Consider the following 20,999-nt stretch of genomic DNA (forward strand, 5'->3'; position numbering starts at 1 on the left):
CCACCTTAAACCTATGCGTTTTATTTTTAGACTCTCCCGTCCGAGGGAAAAGACCTTGGCTATGCACCCTCTCCATGCCCCTGATGATTTCATAAACCTCTGTAAGGTCCCCCCCAGCCTCTGACGGTCCAAGGAAAATAGCCCCAGCGTATTCAGCCTCTCCCTGTAGCTCAAACCCTTCAACCCTGGCAATATCATTGAAAATCTTTTCTGACTCCCTTCTAAATAATTTTATATTGTCTTTTGGATATATATTATCCAGTTATATGAATCATAATCGTTCACTGTCGCTGTGTGTGAATTGTGAAACTTGCTCCGTATAACTGCATTGCAGGAGCACTTTCAACACTCAGGCTGTAACAGTTTGAGAAAACTCAGTACAATCTTCTCAAGGACATTCAGGGGGTGGTCAATGAATCCCGGCCTTCCTAGTAATGAGGATAATCAATTAAAATCAAGCTCATTGCTGTTTTTTCTGAGAGATTATTTAGAGTCTGAGAATTGTGCATAAATTGTATAAGCATGTTGTAAATGAGAATGCCTTAATTGAGTGTTATTATGGGTCACACCTCATTACCCTTGTATGATGGCGATGTATTTTACTGTATCCCGTTTCAAAGCATAAAATTAAATTTAATGGAGTGTGGCATCTTTACACTTGGCAAGATCAGTTAAAACAGGCTCCCCTAATAACTGTGCCCTGCTTAATTATTTCCCTCTTCAGATGTAAGCTTTCCAATTAAAGTTTGTAGAGATCTCTATGGAGTAGCCTCGATAAACTCACAGCATAATACATACCACTGGATGTCATAACACTGCCCCAGGCCCACTACAACTTGTCGTCCCTTCAGTAGTCAACCTCAGCAAATTTGGGGTTTCTTGTGGTCTAGGCCTCACTCACAATGTCCCAAAATACCTCAGAGAAATTAAATAATTCTCAAGTCTTGCTACTCTTTAATTGTAAGAAATAACCATTTGGTTTGCACAGAGCAAAATCCCACAAATATCCATGTGATAATGACCACATTTTCTGTTCGGCTTGGAATGGTGAATATTGGCGAGGACGCAATGGATATTCTATGGGTCTTTGCAATAATACCGTGGAATGTTTTATATCTGCACAAGAAGGCAGTAGGGGCCTTCATTTAGCATCCCATCTGAAAGTTGACACTACCAACTGCAGTGCTCAGATAAACCTGTATTGCCTATTCAAGTCCCTGGAGCAGAACTTGAACCTACATTTGCTTCTGAGACATTGGCCGTAGTGGTATCAGTGCTGTCCCATCTCCTCTTTCTGGTCTAAAATAACAAAACCAAATTTAAGGGGACGGTGAGATGTTTTGGCAAGGGTGGGAGAGCAACAAAGGCTCATCAGGCTGATTCCTGGGAATGGCAAGACTGATGTATGAAGAGAGACTGGATTGGTTAGGACTATATTCCCTGGAGTTTTGAAGAATGAAAGGTGATCTGACATCAAGCTACAAAATTCTAGCAGGGCTAGATATTGTAAAGGCAGGAAGATTGTTCCTGATAACTGGGAAGTCCAGAACAAGGGGGTCACTATTCAAGTATATAGGATAGGCCATTTAGGACTGAGATTTGACAGGACAAACTTCTTCATCCAGAGAGTGATGAGCCAGTGGAATTCTGTCACAGAAAGCAGGCGAGGCCAAAACATTGCATGTTTCCAAAACAAAAAGAGTTATAGTTCTTGGGGCTAAAGGGATCCAAGGATATAGGGAAAAAGCAGGAATAAGGCAGTAAGCAAAACTAATGCCCATGATTATAGTGAGTAGCAGAGCAGGATTGAAAGGGCCAAATGGCCTACTCCAATTCCTATGGGAAACTGAGATGTGACAGGGCAAGTGTTGTGGGATATTTTTCCATCAAAAAGATTGCAGCAGCTTAAGGAAGTGGCTCACCAGCAGCTTATCCAGAGCAGTTAGGGATAGGCAGTAAAAGCAAACCTAACCAGAAACTCCCACATCCCAATTAATAATAATGGCCAGGATTATGCCAGCTTCTGGATAGAAGGGAAGGGGATAAACTGAAATACATCATCTGACTCTATTAGATTTATTCAGATCTACAAAGAGGTATAGACAGGGTGGATAGCAAGAAACATTTTCCCAGAGTGGGGGATTCAATTACTAGGGGGTCACGAGTTCAAGGGGAGAGGGGAAATGTTTAAGGGAGATATGCGTGGAAAGTTCTTTATGTAGAGGGTGGTGGGTGCCATCTGCGGTTGTAGAGGCGGGCGCAATAGTGTCATTTAAGATGTATCTGGACAGATACGTGAATGGGCAGGGAGCAGAGGAATACAGATCCTTGGAAAATAAGCAACAGTTTAACTGGAGGATTTGGATTGGCATAAGCTTGGAGGGCTGAAGGGCCTGTTCCTGTGCTGTAATTTTCTTTGTTCTTTGTTCTAGTTACATCCAAGTAGTCAGCTTTGGTGCTACGTGAAATTAACTGACCTTAAGCTATGAATTGTACGAATGTTATTGTACGACCTCTGAGTAAGGGGTGAGAAGGGTGAGGAAAAATTCTCATATAGAGGCTTCTGAAGGACATGAACTGTAAGGAACAAAAACAAAATTGCTGGAAAAGCTCAGCAGGTCTGGCAGCATATACAGAGGAGAAAACAGTGTTCATTTTTCGGGTCCGGTGACCCTTCCTCAGAACACTCTTGACCTGAAATGTTAACTCTGCCCTCTCTCTCCACAGAAGCTGCCAGACCTGCTGAGTTTTCCCAGCAATTTCTGGTTTTGTTTCATACAGAGGGTTGAGTTGTGATATTTCTACATGGAATAGCCCACTGACGTGCTTTCCTCAGAGACCGAGGACCGACACTGCGCAGACAGTTGGACTAATGCAGCACTCACTGATACAAAGATCTGGCATTAAACCCATAATGTAAGAAGAGGGGAGCAGGACAAAGGAAAGAAAGAAAAGATTACAAAAATAAATTATTCCCAGATTCCTGTTTGGAAATCCAGAGAATTTGGTATGGATATCAGTGTTGGATTTTTTACAGGAGTGGGGAACTCGTTTCTTTATTTCACCTTTTGTTGAGATTCTTACTAAAGGGGATTTCCCCCAACCCCCACAAGCTTCTCCTGAATGTTATCAAAGATGTTTTTCTCTCAGGAAGCAATGCCCCACTTCTGTTTCTGTTGTTGCTGGGTTAGGATTACTGCAAGGACTGAAAAAGGAGCATTTGAATCCTAATTGTAAAACAAAAACGTTCCTCACTTGTCCCCCTCACCCCACCCAATACTCTGCATCCCTCCACCAACTAACCCTTGTCCTCCACCACCCTCCCCACAACCAGTTTCTTTATCCTTCACTGAGTCAATGCAGATAAAATTCCCTTTTGTTTAACTGACCTTCTGAAGAATGTGCAGGTGGGGTCAGCCATTAGGAACTTGCTACACTGTGATCTTTCACCAGTGGGCTCTCTGCTCTATTGGGGTCAGAGATAAGTATCATTGTTCAACAGTATGTACAGTAATTACTTATTACTCAGAGTTTGAGTAGTGTCTGTAATTCCTGTTACAGCTGTACACAGTCTGCAAAGGGGTCAGGGGAGGTGGGAGGGAAGGAAACATAAAGAATTGTATTCTGGAAATATTTTGTTTCAAATGCTTAACAAGCAATTAGTACGACGGAAAAACAGGAATAGTGTCTGATGTCCCAGTTGATTAATGTCTTGCTCAATGTGAAACTGAATATACAGCGCAGGACTCCTGGACAGTCCTAGCTCTGTGCTGATCTCAGCCAAACTGGAATTAACAGGGTGTCTCAAATGGTCCCAGCATACCTGTGCTGAAAGGAGATTTAATTTCTTAAAGAGTACTGATCTATCTCATCTTGTCCCTACCTACAGTCTACCTCTCACTCAGTGGTACTCGACAATGTGCGAATTGGCAGGAAGAGTGAAGATTGATTTATTAATTTTTCACAAAATAGGTACTGTTTTTGTGTAGATGTTGTAACGGTGTTATGGTGTCCAAGTGCATAAACCACCACCTCTGGTCATTCCGGATATTGCTGTAATGCCTCACTGCCTAGATATCTCCAAAAATAGAATTCCTGCCTTGCACAAAATCCTAACCCAGAAGGAAGCCTTTCTTTTCCATTTGCTACCAAACTTGGCCCTCCCACCTGTGTCTGTGCAATCCCAATATTCAATCTCTCTCCCAATCACCAACACCCAATAACACTCATTTGAAGCATTAAACATTCTGAAGCCCATAGCCTCTAAGTCAAAACAAGCTGGAACCCACAATCTACCCCACCGTTTCACATCATGCTCTAAAACTCCTTTCTTACCTGTTTTCAATGTAGACCCTCAGAAAGGGCCACGAGTTTGATCTCAACATGTATGGCAGGGTAGAATTAGATTAATTTGTATTAGAACATCTATTTATGTACAGTTATAACCAAAGCAACTAGAGTCAACGTAATGGGAGGTTGGGGTGTTCTAAAGAGGGATACATAGGCTGACATAGCAAAAGCTGTATTACAGGGGACATGTATAGGTAATGAAGCCCAGAGAGGACAAGAAGGGACAGTGTGAACAAACGTAAAATAACAGCAGCAAATAAGATCAACACAGGAAAAAAATTGTTAAAAAGGCAATATTAATCGTTCTTAAATACACACAGACACCTCATGAGGCTGAATTGCCAGTTCATGTTCCTAGTCCTGAGGTTCTTACGCTCGTATTGCTGATCCACTTACAGCACACTTCTGCACTGCAATGCCAAACCTTGGGCTACATCAGCAATCCTCAGTGTAATGCTGCAGCAAGGATGCAGTGTGCTTTGGGCGACGTGGTGGCTCGGTGGTTCGCACCACTGTCTCACTGTGCCAAGGACCTGAGTTTGATTTCGCCTTTGGGTGACTATCTGTGTGGAGTTTGTACATTCTACTCATGTCTGTATGGGTTTCCTCCGGTGCTCTAATTTCATCCCACAGCCCAAACATCTGCAGGTGAGGTGGACTGATCATGGTAAATTGCCCTGTAGTGTCCAGGGATGTGCAGGCTAGGTGGATTAGCATGGGGAATGCAGAGTTATGGGGATAAGGTAGGAGGTTGGGTCTGGATGGGATGTTCTTTGAGGGCTAGTGTGGACTCAATGGGCCAAGTGGCCTGCTTCCAAGCTGTAGGGATTCTAAGCTCAAGGACACATACCTGGACCAGGCTGCATGTCTGAGCTTTTTGCTTGCTTACTCTGAGCCAATCTGGGTGGTCATAATATTCTTGTCTTGCTTTGCCTTGCTTGTACTTTTTCTGCTCAGCTAGACATACCAAGCTCATGTTACTTTGGTTTTCCTGTGCCATTTAGCTCACAAAGCCAGGGAGCTTGCTATGGTTGTCATCAGACCATAGTCCAGTCCAGAATAGGCTTCACCAGGGGATCCCAGCACAGTGAGTCAAGGGCAGTCTCCAATACAAATCGAGTCCCTCCTCCAAGTAATCAGATCCTCTCCTCATAAAGGGTAAGGAGATAAATGACCAGTTGCACAGCATTCGTATTGTCTCTTTCTGCCCTATTCTGGGCTGTTTTGCTCCTAGAATGAGAGAGGGAGATATTACAGCAGAGAAAAGTGGGTGGCACAGCTATTGGTGCAGGTGAGGAGTTGTCCCGAGGGAGTGAGTTGCCCAAGGAGGGCACACTCAAAGTTAGCAGTTTCACAGGTTTGGGTGGGTAAGGTCAAGAGGCAAAGACTTTGCACGTAATAGTGAGAGCGGCAGAGTATGAATCTTGGTAAGAACGGGGCCAGTATCAGAGAGAAGATGGTGGCACTCACACTGGTGGAATGCAGATAGTTATTCAAATTCTTTCCACAGTGCTGGGCATTCCTTCAGGTAACAGATTGCTCTAGCCTGGGTAGCAGCCTCAGAACAGGCTGGCATGGTCTAGTGTGGTGATCTCCACAGATGGTCATGGGGTAGAGGGTGGGGAGAGGAAGCCCTGTCTGTGCCTCACCCAGGCCAGCAGAAGCACCATGCCCATTCTTACAAGGCACAGTTTGCCATGTCTAGGGCAAATGCCAGGAATCATGCTGGGGTGGGGGATGCATGGAAGCAGTGGAGGGAGCGGTGGGACAGTTCAGGGCTAAGTTTTTTTCTAGATGGACATTGGGCTTTTAAAAATGCCGTTGGCACCAGGGATACCTGTCAATTCCAGGATCTCTGCTGGGTGGTACCTTGCACCAGGAATGGTGCATTATAAGTTGAGGCAGGAATCAGACATGATACTTGCTACAAGGGATCATACGTCAATTAGGGCAGTGAGTTTGGTAAAATAAAACAAGAAAACTCACTTGGCTTCGTAGCACGAGTCACTGCAGCTGTAGTTTAGATTAGATTCCCTACAGTGTGGAAACAGGCCCTTGGGCCCAACAAAAGTCCACACCTCCCTTTGGACCATCCCACCCAGACCCATCCCCCTATAACCCACTCATCCCTGAACACTACAGGCAATTTAGCACGGCCAATCCACCTAGCCTGCACATCTTTGGATTCTGGGAGGAAACCGGACCATTCAGAGTAAACCCACGCAGACTTGGGGAGAATGTGCAAACTCCGCACAGACAGTTACCCGAGGCTAGGATCGAACCCGGGTCCCTGGCGCTGTGAGGCTGCCGTGCTAACCACTGAGCCGCTGTGCTGCCATTTAGATGAATGAGAGGTGACCTCATTGAAACATGTAAGATTCTTCGAGGACTTGACAGGATAAATGTGGAGAGCTTATTTCTCCTTGTCAGAGAGTCTAAAACCAGAGGGCATAATTTCAGAGTGAAAGGCTATCCACTTAAAACAGCAAGGCCTAAGAATCTCTTCTCTCAGAGGGTACTGAATCTGTGGAGGAGATTGTCAGAGAGGGCTATCGGAGGTTGGGTCATTACACACATTCAAGGCTGAAGCATTCATTTAATCAGTAAGGGAAATCAAGAGCTATGGAGAAAAGGCAGGAAAGTGGAGTTGAGGATTATCAGATCAGCCACGATCTGATTGAACGATAGGGTAGACTTGAGGGACTGAATGGCTTACTTTTTCCCTGACATTTTATAATCATAAGACAATTGTCATAGATTAATGGGGTTAACATCAGGAGATTACATCATGATGATGAAGCAATTACAAAGACAGTCATATGAGTTAAGTAGGGAGATCAGAAAGGAATACTCTTAACCTCGTGTGTGGAAAATGTGTGTAAAGACCTTGCCATAAGTAGAGAGTTCGTACATGAAAAGCACCATGGACCTAAAACAACAGCCCCAAATCTAAAATACTAAAAATAGTTTTGAGTAGTGATAACGTGCAATGAAATCAAGAACATTTTGGTTCATGCCCAAGATAAATAATTTATGTTTGTGAGAACATGACCAGTGTGTGGCAAGAGATCCACAGAAACAAGCAGGAAAATGGCTTCTCATTAAGGGCAGCACGGTGTCTCAGTGGTTAGCACTGCAGCCTCACAGCGCCAGGGACCTGGGTTCAACTCCAGCCTCGGGAGACTGTCTGTGTGGTGATTGCACATTCTCCCTGTGTCTGCGCGGGTTTCCTCCAGGTGCTCCAGTTTCCTCCCACAGTCCAAGGATGTGCAGGTTAGGTGCACTGGCTGTGCTAAATTGTCCATCGTGTTCAGGGATGTGCATAGATTAGGGGAATGATTCTGGGTGGGATGCTGCAAGAGTTGGTGTGGACTTGCTGGGCTGAAGGGCCTGTTTCCACATTCTAGGGATTCTATGATATGATTCAAATCTCATGAGAACAATGAACATAGAACATAGAACATAGTACAGCACAGAACAGGCCCTTCAGCCCACAATGTTGTGCCGACCATTGATCCTCATGTATACACCCTCAAATTTCTGTGACCATATGCATGTCCAGCAGTCTCTTAAATGTCCCCAATGACCTTGCTTCCACAACTGCTGCTGGCAACGCATTCCATGCTCTAACAACTCTCTGTGTAAAGAACCTGCCTCTGACATCCCCTCTATACTTTCCACCAACCAGCTTAAAACTATGACCCCTCGTGTTAGCCATTTCTGCCCTGGGAAATAGTCTCTGACTATCAACTCTATCTATGCCCCTCATTATCTTGTATACCTCAATTAGGTCTCCTCTCCTCCTCCTTTTCTCCAATGAAAAGAGTCCGAGCTCAGTCAACCTCTCTTCATAAGATAAGCCCTCCAGTCCAGGCAGCATCCTGGTAAACCTCCTCTGAACCCTCTCCAAAGCATCCACATCTTTCCTATAATATGGCGACCAGAACTGGACGCAGTATTCCAAGTGCGGTCTAACCAAAGTTTTATAGAGCTGCAACAAGATCTCACGACTCTTAAACTCAATCCCACTGTTAATGAAAGCCAAAACACCATATGCTTTCTTAACAACCCTGTCCACTTGGGTGGCCATTTTAAGGGATCTATGTATCTGCACACCAAGATCCCTCTGTTCCTCCACACTGCCAAGAATCCTATCCTTAATCCTGTACTCAGCTTTCAAATTCGACCTTCCAAAATGCATCACCTCGCATTTATCCAGGTTGAACTCCATCTGCCACCTCTCAGCCCATCTCTGCATCCTGTCAATGTCCCGCTGCAGCCTACAACAGCCCTCTATACTGTCAACAACACCTCCGACCTTCGTGTCGTCTGCAAACTTGCTGACCCATCCTTCAATCCCCTCTTCCAAGTCATTAATAAAAATTACAAACAGTAGAGGCCCAAGGACAGAGCCCTGTGGAACACCACTCACCACTGACTTCTAGGCAGAATATTTTCCTTCTACTACCACTCGCTGTCTTCTGTTGGCCAGCCAATTCTGTATCCAGACAGCTAAGTTCCCCTGTATCCCATTACTCCTGACCTTCTGAATGAGCCTACCATGCGGAACCTTGACAAATGCCTTGCTGAAGTCCATATACACCACATCCACAGCTCGACCCTCATCAACTTTTCTAGTCACATCCTCAAAGAACTCGATAAGGTTTGTGAGGCATGACCTGCCCCTCACAAAGCCGTGTTGACTGCATTTAATCAAGCCATGTTCTTCCAGAGGTCATAAATCCTATCCCTCAGAATCCTTTCTAACACCTTGCAGACGACAGACGTGAGACTTACTTGTCTGTAATTGCCGGGGATTTCCCTATTTCCTTTCTTGAAGAGAGGAATTACATTTGCCTCTCTCCAGTCCTTAGGTACGACTGCAGTGGAGAGCGAGGATGCAAAGATCTTCGCAAGTGGCGAAGCAATTGCATTTCTCGTTTCCCAAAGCAGCCGAGGAAAAATCTGGTCCGGGCCTGGCGACTTGTCAATCTTAATGTTTGACAAAATTTTCAGCACATCAGCTTCCTCTATCTCTATCCATTCCAGCATGCACGCCTGCTCTTCAAAGGTTTCATTCACTACAAAGTTTGTTTCTTTCGTAAAGACAGAAGCAAAAAACTCATTTAGGGCTTCCCCTACCTCCTCAGACTCCACACACAAGTTCCCTATGCTATCCCTGATCGGCCCTACTCTTTCTTTAACCATTCTCTTATCCCTCACATAAGTGTAAAATGCCTTTGTGTTCTCCCTAATCCGTTCTGCCAAGTCTTTCTTGTGCCCCCTCCTGGCTCTCCTCAGACCATTTTTGAGCTCTTTCCTCGCCTGCCTGTAATCGTCTAGAGCTGAGCTTGACCCTAGCTTCCTCCACCTTATGTAAGCTACCTTCTTCCTTTTGACAAGAAGCTCCACCGCTCTCGTCATCCAAGGTTCCTTTAGTTTGCCCCTTCTTGCCTGTCTCAGAGGGACATATTTATTCATCACTCGCAACAACTGTTCCTTAAACAGTCTCCACATGTCTATAGTGCCTTTACCATGGAACAATTGCTCCCAGTCCATGCTTCCTAACTCATGTCTAATCGCATCATAGTTTCCTCTTCCTCTTCCCCAATTAAATATCCTCCCATTTTGCCTAATCCTCTCCTTCTCCATAGCTATGTAGAATGCAGAAGTCAACTTTCACAATATTATGACAAAATGGTACACTCCATTTCCAGAAGTGAATCGTAGAATCCTTACAGTGTGAAAACAGGCCCTTTGGCCAACACAATGAGAAAAGAACTAACAGAACTTCCTAACCTGTCAGGATTACCTACAGCTGGTCCCTGAATGGAACAGGATTCCTTTTCTGTAGGCTCATTGCCATTCTTTTGGTAATAGTAAGAACTAAATCATGAAGCATTAGCCACATCTTAGGCACAAGGGACACATACCTAAGTAACATTAATCGGTTTAGTACATAGTAGGAATGAACAAACTGCATCAACATTTAATTGCTTATCAATATTAACATTAGTTAAGGCACATTGCTCTTTCTGAACAGATACAAGGCCAAACCTAACCTACCTTCAAAGAAGAGTTACACTGGCCTCAAAACATTAATTCTGTTTCTCTCTCTCGCTCCCTATGGATGCTGCCAGACTTGCTGAGTTTCTCCAGCACTTTTGATTTTTAATTCCAGGCTTTCAGCATCCACAATATTTTACTTTTAACAAACTAGCTCATGGTTGTACAGTGATTGAAACCCAAAGATTAGCAAGTGATAAAATAAGTTACAACTGACCAGCTCCCCTCATAATCATTTATAGAGCAGTGGGTGGAGCTATTCCAAAACTTCTGAGTTAACCCTTTCAAGCCAACTGCCATACATAGCACAAACCCAGTCCCCTTTAATCTAAATGGAAATTACGTACAGTTCCATATCCAGTAACCACAACTTGTGTGCTGGCCAATGTTTGTCTCACAACCAACTACCATTAAAACAGATTACTACTTAGTGTTGACTGTGGGAATTTATGGGTTAAATTTCTAAAATCCTTTGTTTGTACTATTACAGCAATGTAGGAAATACAATAGCAAATTTGCACACAGCAACGTCCACAAATGAAGTGTGATGATGACCAGATACTTTATTATATTGATGTGGGTTACTGCATTACAGGAAATGTATCGTACATTTGAATGAGGAGAATTTGGAATGTGTTTGGCTTTGCCATGTTTTGGAACTGCTTCTACTGAAAACACAAGTAGAGGGTTGTCACTAAGCAAGCAAAAAAATTAATGAGCAAAGCTGATAACTGCTCTACAAGTCACCCCTTGGCTCCTGATGAACATCTGGGATTGAAAATCATCCTGTTAAAAAAAGTCCTGATTTGTGTCATCCTTACTGAAGGCAACCTCTGAAATTGCCAACTTTGTGTTCAATTCTTGTGGAAAAGCATGTTGGATTGCAAAGCCATTTATCATTAGAAGATATTGGTGTTCACAGGTTAGGGTTAACAAAAAGATCATCTGTGTCAGATACACACGTACCAATGATACATTTTAAAAAATTCTCCCTCATTTCACCTGCTAGAGTATACAATCTGATCGAGGTTTCAAATTCTGAGGCAATTCAGGTGTGTAAATCAAGCCAGAATGTAAGTGTGTTTGTAGCAGAGGGATTAAGATTAGGGTCAGGTGTCAGGGGTCAGAGTACAGCGGAATGTATCTGACACCCGAGAACCCTATCTGTGCACACAGGTGGAAGAGATCTATTCACAGTCTTATCATTAGCAGATAGTCATATAGCTGTTGATCCCCCAATCTCACACCCCACCCCAGATATGGGGGCGGACGTCTCCGGGAACTCACCAAACAGCAAGATTGAAAAATTACTCACTGTCGCTTGGTTCAAATGCATTTCTCAGCAAAAAGTTACCAAGAACAGCAGGTGTAACCAGTTACTATTTAAACATGCAATGTCTGTCAGTCAATAGTTGCCCTGCTAATGGGGTCATTTGTTTAAAGGCAATATTTACTGATCAAACCAATTCATTCTCTATCTATCCGACAATGTTTGTTTAAATGGGATCATTGGATAATGGGAACCTTTGCTTGGTGTGTGGGGCAGCAGCATTCCACCAAGGCATTTTTATGGCAATAAAAAAGGCAAATGATGCCTAACAGCGAAATATAGCTTCTTAATTGAGAATAAACAGAATCTTTGCATTTTCTTTATTTTTTCTTCCACTTTTTGTGAAAGCAATTTATCTGCAGTCCATCTTGTGACTTTCTGCATAACCTGATCACCCATCATCTGTGTGCTGGTTGAGCTGCGTGACTGCCAGTCCAACAATGTCTCAAATTTATTACTCCCAGCATTGCATTCAAATCCTTGCATGGCCTCACCACCCACCCCACCCCTCATCTCTGTAACATCTCCAGTTTTACAAGACTCCAACATCTCTGCTCCCCTCCTTTCTTATGTATATAACCATTGGTAGCTCTGCATTCACTTGCCCAAGTGCCATGCTCTGGACCTCACTCCGTAAAGTTTGTGAATTTTATCCCCCTCTCTGGAAATCACAGAAATTTATGTGACAGAAGGAGGCATCTGGCTCCACACATTCATGCCAAACTAATCACATCTTCCAGCTCTCGGTCTGTAAACTGGTATTGTACAACAGGACATCAAATTAAGAACACATTCAAATAATTTTTAAAGGTAGAGAGAGCCCCTGGAATTTTTAAAGGTACCTGTTTTAGGCAGTGAGTTTCACGTTCCCAATCCAGTCTGGGTGAAAATATTTCTGAAATTCCTTCCTAATCATATTAAATTTCTGCCTCCTGGTTTCTAATCATTCTGATCTCAACTTATAAAAATCAATTACAACTTACCACTAACTCTGTTCCAGTGGAAATATCTCCAAAATACGCAATCTTCCTGCATGGCTACTCTCTAACCAACAACAAACTTGGCACCTCTTTAGAGCAATCATAACCAATCAGTGGATTGTTTCTAAGCAACTTGTTCAGAGAAGTTATGACACAACTCTGGAGCAGGTAGGACCCGGGCATCCTGGCTCAGAATTTGGTACACTACAGCTATACCACAAGAGCCCTCCATACCCATTCTGTATCTAGTTTCTCTAAACAGCCTGTTCAGAGATGTTACTACACACTTCTGGTGCAGGTGGGGTTTGAACCTGGGCCTCCCAGTCCTGGGGTAGGGACAGAGAGGGCCAACACCCTTTCTGTAATGTGGGGAATATAACCATGTGCAGCTGCAGGCTAACTGATGTAATGTACAGTTTTAGAAGAATTTTTGAGATTTTTATTCTATGCCTCAGTTAATAGACATTTTTATTGCACAGGATGTGGGCATTGCTAGCTACCTAAGCTTTGTACCGAATGCTTCATTGTCCCTAAGAAAGTGGGGCCAAGCCACTTTCTTGAACCACTGCAGTTCTGTGTTGTAGGTACATCCGTAGGACTGTTAAGGGTAGAGTTCCAGAATATTGACCCACAGGTGTTATCCTCTAATGTAAGTGTGAAGGAATGGCTGAGACCTAATGGAATGAGGGACCTGGTGGATGGATATATCAATTAATAGTTAATAAGATTTGAATTAGTTATTTAAATATGGGGAGTTAGCGGTCAATGAGGGGCAAGTTTTATGGTGTCCTTAACAGAAATCAAGCTCTCACTAAAAAACTTAGTCACGGTTCAAGGCTCTTCTCATGTATAACATTGGTAGCAGAGGATGGTTGAACCAAGACTGAGAGTTTTGGGGGATGAATATTCACTTCAGTTTTCTGAAAGTTAATCTTATGACCAGTGAAAGAATTAAGTTACAATGTGGACTTGGGCTACTTCCATCAAAGAAGCAGCAAGGTTTGGCCTTAGCACATTCATTACTGTACATAAGTAGGATAAGAGTCAAAGTTTTTTTCAGAATTGGAGCCTGATCTTTTGAAATGGATGAAGATTTGAATAGTTTGTTAATTTTCATGGACAAAATTTGTCTAAAAGATGATTTATTGACTGCTTATGAGATGTGACCAATCTGAAGAGGCCACACACAATATTTGGGTGGATATGGCAGGTTCTACTGTAACCTTTGCAGGGAGAAATCATATTCTGTAGAGCCCTTGAGAATCCTAGTCATTATAATTTTAGGGCCTTGGTGAAACCACATCTAAAAGTACTGTGCACAGTTTTGGTCATCGTAACTGGTGAAGGATGTTCTGCTTTTGGAGGGAGTGCAACTGAATCTTGAGATGGTAGGACTGATGTATGAAGAGAGACTGGATCAATTAATACTATCTATGCTGGAGTTTAGAAGAATGAAGGGAATCTAATAGAAACCTATACAATCCTAACTGGCAGGATAGACATTGGAAGGATGTTCCTGATGACTGGGAAATCCAAAACCATGGGGGAAAGTTTAAGAATACAAGGTAGTACATTTAGGACTGAGATCAGGATAAATTATTTTCACCCAAGCTTGTGACACTGTGGAATTCTCTGCCACAGAAAGCAGTTGAAGCCAAAATATTGAAAACTTTCAAGAAGCAGATGGATATAGTTCTTGGGGCTAAAGGAACCAAAGGGTGCAGGGAGAAAGTGGGAGCAGGGTACTGAGTGAGATGATCAGTCATAATCCTATTGAATGGTGGAGCAGGATCAGGGGGCTGAATAGTCAACTCCCTGCTCCTAGTTTCTATGTTTCAATACCTAACTGGTAATATAGCTGTACATGTTGCTATCACGCAATAAATCATCTTGTTAACTAAAACAAATACCTCTTCTATTTAGGCTCACCATTGCGTTATCGCTATCACTGATCATAAAACATACCCTAGATATATAATAGACAAAGGAGGATTGGTAGCAATGAAATACCTTAAAATAAGCTTTGTTATGGTGGCAGGAGTAAACTTCACAACTGCCAATTTCTCTCCAGGACCTTAAAACAGTGCTTTCTGAATGAGCCTGTCGACGTCAACGTACACTGTGAGGCTACAAAGGCATTCCTTTCAATCCTAGATCTGTCAGTCTCCTTACAACATACTCACCAGCTGAGACCCCTGGATAGTTCTCAAGAGCAGAAACATCGAATGGGTTTAAAATTATTCTTTCTCCCTGTGGTGCCAAGGATAATCAATTCTCCTTTTGAATCCCATTGAGATGAGCTGAGATGGGGAAACATTGCTTGCCTCTTGAGAGTTCTATACTGAGTTGCTGAAAAATGGTCTTTCCCAGGAGAATCCTTAACCATCATTCTTGAAGAAGTAGGGAGCGTGGAGGCCAAAGAAGAATTTGAACTTGAGATATTGGTGGCCAGTGATGGTCAGCAAACCCAAGCTGGCTTTAATATCTGGAGAAACATACAATAACATACTATAAACCACAAGAGGTTGGAGTATTGTGAGGAGTTCCAGGCTCCATATATTTGGGAAGTAATATTGGCCTTTGAGAGACTGCAATGTAGATTTTGTTTTAAAATGGATTATTTCAATGGATGTGGGCATCAGTAGCAAGGCCAGCATTTATTGGCCATCCCTAATTACTTTGGAACTGAATGCCTTGTTACACGCTTTGCAGGGGCCAGTCTTGAGTCAACCACTTTACTTTGGTGCTATCCATGAAGAATACCTCTGAATTGAACTAATGCTGTTGGCATCCCTCTGTGTTGCAAATCAGCTATTCAGTCAACTGGGCTACGTGACCACCCTCCCTCCCCACCTTCATAACAAATCGATGTTTAAATACAAATCGTCTTCTTCAGGGTACTTGAGTGGTGCATTGGATAACAAGGGCAACATGCCCTGTTCATTGTTCTTGACATTTGAAGAGTGAATTCTGATATTGAACCCATGGGGTAGTAATGAAGATTTTGGTGCTATCCTTGAAGAATACCTCTGTACTAAATGAAGACATGTCCAGTCAAATAAACGGGTGATTTGGTGAACGTAATAGTCAACTGGGGAAGCATTAATTCCATGAATATCTCAGTCTAAAATGTATGACTTAAACTGACATTAGAATATTGTTTTGGGAAGAGGCTATAAAATGACACAAAATCGAAATGTGATCATTGTAAAATCTCATAACCTTCCATATTTATAAAAAGAAGGCCCAGAAGTAGCAAAACTCTAATAATACCTTGCCCTTGCTTTTCACTGGATAAAACGTCCACTAGATTTCATCAGAGGATTATTGGACAGAATTTGATAGTTATTTCAAAAACAGGCTGGATTGAATGGCCTTCTTTTCAACTCTACAACTTGATCAGTCTGAAGTACAGAAACTGACACCCTGCAGCCTCTACATTTGTGATGTAATGCCCACTATATAATGTACATTTCACCGGGAGCAAAAATACATTGTACTTTTTCTTATTAAAGTTTGAGCTGTAAAGAACACTTTGTTTCATGCAATTGCGCACTTAATAAAAATATTTGAATGTAATAAATTGTCTTGTAATGGCATTCATGTCTCATTTAGGAACATTTGTGTCTGTCTTTATGAATCACCAACGGTGCCAAGCTTGCACTGACTGTTAATGTTGCACGTGATCTAGTGATTGTACTGCAGTAAAGCGGATTGCATTAGCAATGCCTTTATCAACTCCACACTTGATTAGTCCTCTACCGTCCTGGGTTGGCATCCGAACCTCCACCTATTATAAACTTCAGCTCATCCAAGACTTTGCTTCCTGTATCGTATTCCACAGTAACTTACAGTTTCTCATCACCCCTGTCCTTGCTGACTAACACTGGCCCCTGTAATCCTGATCTTTAAAATTCACATAGTTGCATTTAAACCCTGATACAGTTCTGACCCATCCCAATCTCTGTTTCATTTTCTGATGCTATACCAGTCCTCCAAACCAGATTCGTCCAATTCTGACCTTCTGTGGATGTTATTCTTTTTTCACTTCATCATTGCTGCTTACACAATATAGATCCCTCCTACTTCCATTTCAGCATTGCCTTTCCAGGTCATTTCATCTCAGTACTTAGCCATCTTCCTCTTAAGACCCTGTTTGAAACCTATCTTGCTGTCTGACCTCTGTCAATTCTCCTCATCAAAGAGACTGTCTACAGCACCTACTTTCTAACCTATGGGCAATATTTCAGGCAGGCAATGGGGGTCTCACCCACCAGAGAGCACCCACACCACCTAATATTAAGGAAAGGTTCATAGGACTAAGGGGAAGTTGTTGTCTTAGTGGTGTTAATCTTAGACTATTAATCCAGAGAACCAAGTAATGTTCTGGGGCCTGGGTTTGAATCCCCGAATGGCAGAGGGTGGAGCTGGAATGCAATAAGAATCTCGAATCAAAATCCTAATGATGACTATGTTGATTGTTGGTTTAAAGAAACCATCAGGTTCACTAATGTCCTTTAGGAAGGAAATCTAACCCTATCGCAGGCCAACATGTGACTCCAGACCCACTGTGATGTGAATGACTCTTAACTCCTCTCTGGACAAGAAACACTGGGCCTTGTCCTTTGGCTTCCACATCTCATGAACGAATGAGAAAAACATCCTTACTTTGTCTGGCCAATATGCGACTCTAGACCCACTGCAATGAAGTTGGCCCTTAATTACCTTTAAGCAATTAGGATGGGCAATAAATGCTGACCTAGCCAGTGACACTCAATCCTGTGAATGAATATATTTAACAAAATGAAATGTCATTCATTTCTTGAAGTGTTAGTGATGAACTTTCTTCAGGCCCAATAAGTCAAGGGCAAGATGTTTGGAACAGCCAGCTCCCTTCAATTGCTTCCAGTCAGAGCTCCATTACAGACTGTACTAATATAACTCAGCAACATGCCAGAAGTAAGATTGGAGGGGTGCAAAGATCTTAAAGAGTTGTGAGGCTGGAGAATGTTGGAAAGGGTTGGTAGGGTGGCATCTCAAAAGCAGGAATTGTCACTCAGCTGAAATGTGAACAGTAGGTGGTACAGTGTGAACTCAGAGCCCAGTCTGTGGATGTATCTTACAAAGAGATGAGGGTGAGGAGGTGGGGATGGAGGGAATGGATATTTGGAGAGTGAAATGATGGTATTTATAAAATTGCCAAATTTGAGATACACGTGGAAGATGTCTAAAGAAGTAAGACTCCATTCACAATCACAGAAATGAAAATCTCACATGATTCTCATATCACGCCTTAGAAAATTAACTGAATTGCAAAATGAAACTGATTATTCAAACTGTGGTTTGTTAAATATTGTTTACTCATGATCTGTCTATAACATTATCACCTTGTAATCTTCATTTATTTAATGCCTATTTGGATTCTCATTTCCACAGATTGATGTTATCGCAAACAGTAAATTACAGGAGAATAAATATTCACCGTGAGCATTGGTTCGATGCTCAAGCAAGGCATTGATAAAGTTAAATCAATCAATACGTTCCGATCGTGAAGAGCAGACTCCACGAAGCAAGACGTAAACTTTTCAGATTCTTCAATTATGCCACATGCCTTTGCTTACTGAAAGAAAAACACAATTTGCATTTATAGGCATTTTTAATGCTAAAAGCGACACTTTGCAAGAGAGTAATTCATCAATTCACACCAGGTCAAGGAAGGAAAAATTTGTACGGGCAACCAATAGCTTGGTCAAAGAGGTAGGTTTTTAGCATGTGTCTTAAAGGAGGCAAAATTGAGATGTTTAGAGCAAGTGTCCTGAATTCAAGGTCTACACTTCTGAAAGTAGGTGCTTCCATACTGAAGGGATAGGGTTAGGGGATTCCAAACAGGCCAAAATAGAAAAAAAATGCAATGTTCTCAGAGGGCTTGGGGCTGGAGGAGATTTCCAATAGAGACTGCCTGGATGACTGGACATATATAGTGGGAGCCTGACTTATCGGGTGGGGTTTCTGATTGAGATTCCTAACATTTGTGCTTTCAAATTGATACTTAAGGATGAAAATCATGTTGCAGGAAAATTGGATGAAAATATTTCTATGTTTTTTGTAAGGTTATACCTCTGTGATCATACCAGGAAACCAAGAATTTATATTTCTTCTGAACAGCCTGAGGTGACAACGAAGGACACTGCTTCTCAATCTCTCCTTTTGCTAAGTTAAAGACCCTCAGGTCAAACCACCAGCAGTCATCTTTCTCTCTAATGACAGTGCAGCCCTGTGGTCCTCTGGGACTATGGTGACTTAACCCTTTGTTTTCTGTGTGAATCATGGGTCCCATTTACATCAGATTTAACTAAAAAAGTGAAAAATCACTAAACTTGGTGCACTAATACATCACATTACTCCAAAAACAGACTGTTAAAGGTAATATTGAAACCAAAAACAGGTTTATACTAATAATTAGCTGAAGCCCACTAGCTGACATGGCTGTTTGCCTTGTGATACTCACCACACACACCCTACTGCCATTGAGCAATACTGTTTGACCAGGTGTCTGATCTGTGCCAATAAGTGCTTATCAGACTGGCCAAAGTCCAGTCTATGAATCACTGCAACTCAAGTTGTGCCAAATCTGGGCATGTAGCCCCCTGTCTACTTGCGTTTATTGTGAATAGCTTGTAAATGCCAGCATTAATCTCACTTTGAAACAATTAGCCAGCCATAGCTTCGTAGGGAAAGGGGAAAGTAAAGTTAATTTCTTCCAGTGACAGTGGGCATTGCTCTGCCCTGCCACAATTTTGCCTTTCAGTTGTTAGTTTCATTTAATGGTTGACTGTACACTGTGAGGAAACTAACAGGAAACATAAGCATTTCCCATCTGCATAGTAAGAGATGTGCCCATACCTTGTACCCAATGTATTGAGAGTTCCTTTCTGGGAGCAGAAGATTTTTAAAACGTGTGTCATTTCATTTGACTATTGGAGTTGGTACGATTGGAATATTTTTAAAATGTTTTCATGGAATGTAGACATTAGTGGCTGGGCCAGCAAACATTTTTTATTGCCTTGGAGAAGGTAGTGATGAACTGCCTTCTTGAACTGCAGTAGATTATATTAGATTAGATCAGATTCCCTACAATGTGGAAACAGGCCCTTCAGCCCAACAAGTTCACACTGCCCCTTGAAGCATCCTACCCAGGCCCAACCCCCTGTAACCCACACACCCCTGAGCAGTGTGGGCAATTTAGCATGGCTGATGCACCTAGCCTGCACATCCTTGGACTGTGGGAGGAAACCGGAGCAGCTGAAGGAAACCCATGCAGACACAGGGAGAATGTGCAAACTCCATGCAGACAGTCGCCCGAGGGTGGAATCGAGCCTGGGTCCCTGGTGCTGTGAAGCTGCAGTACTAACTACTGAGCCACCGTGCCACCCCCAAGGGTAGCCCTTGGGTTGTGGAGGTTCCAGGACTTTGACCCAGTGGCAGTGAATAGTGATAAAATTCCATATCAGGACAGGGTGGGTCTTGGAGAGGAACTTGCAAGAAGTGGTGTTTCCATGTGTCTGCTGCCCTTGTCCTTCTATTTGGTAGAGGGCATGCATTTGGAAGGCACCGTCCTGGGAGCCTTAGTGATTTAATGTAGTGCATCCTAAAATTAGTACACTCTGCTATCATCATGCATTGGTACTGGAGGAAGGTTGCTTTGTTCCGGATGATACATCTTTCTGGGTGGTGTTAGAGCTCTCTAGGCAAACAGACAGCATTCCATCATACTCTTGAGTTTTACCTTCTTGATGGTGGATAGGCTCTAGAGAGACAGGAGATCAGGTACTCATGACAGAATTCCTAGCCTCTGACATTCTCTTGTGACCTCCAGGCAGGTTTCTGGGTGATGGTAACCACCAGGATGTAAATTGTAGGTGATTCAGTAACGGCAATGCTGAGCGTCAAGGGGCAATAGACAGACCCTACTTTTTGGAGATGGCCAGGACCTGGCATTTGTGTGGCACAAATGTATCTTTTATGCTCATCATGTTAATCATTAAATGTAAGATAAATTAAGATTTCAATTTATTTAAGTTAAAATTTGCCTTCTTTCTCTTTGCTACTTTTGTGAACTTCTACTCAGATTTATGAACTTGTACTGGTCAAAGTCCTGGAGCTCCCCTTCCTCTTGGCATTATGAGTTTATCTACAGAACATGGACTGCAGTGATTCAAGAAGACAGGTCATCACCATCTTCTCCAGGGCATCTAGGAGTGGGCAATAAATAC

At 42.7% G+C, this 20,999-nt stretch overlaps 1 long non-coding RNA gene across 1 annotated transcript in view; it reads left to right on the forward strand.

Annotated features, from left to right (window-relative positions):
• Positions 1-20,999, forward strand: part of LOC125467015 (uncharacterized) — a 65,621-nt gene extending 44,622 nt beyond the window's left edge. The window contains exons 2-3 of the long non-coding RNA XR_007250544.1: positions 18,163-18,483; positions 20,855-20,999. This is a non-coding gene — a long non-coding RNA (uncharacterized LOC125467015). The remainder of the gene's footprint in view (positions 1-18,162; positions 18,484-20,854) is intronic.

The sequence above is a fragment of the Stegostoma tigrinum genome, chromosome 32 (assembly GCF_030684315.1).
Source record: "Stegostoma tigrinum isolate sSteTig4 chromosome 32, sSteTig4.hap1, whole genome shotgun sequence".
NCBI lineage: Eukaryota > Metazoa > Chordata > Chondrichthyes > Orectolobiformes > Stegostomatidae > Stegostoma > Stegostoma tigrinum.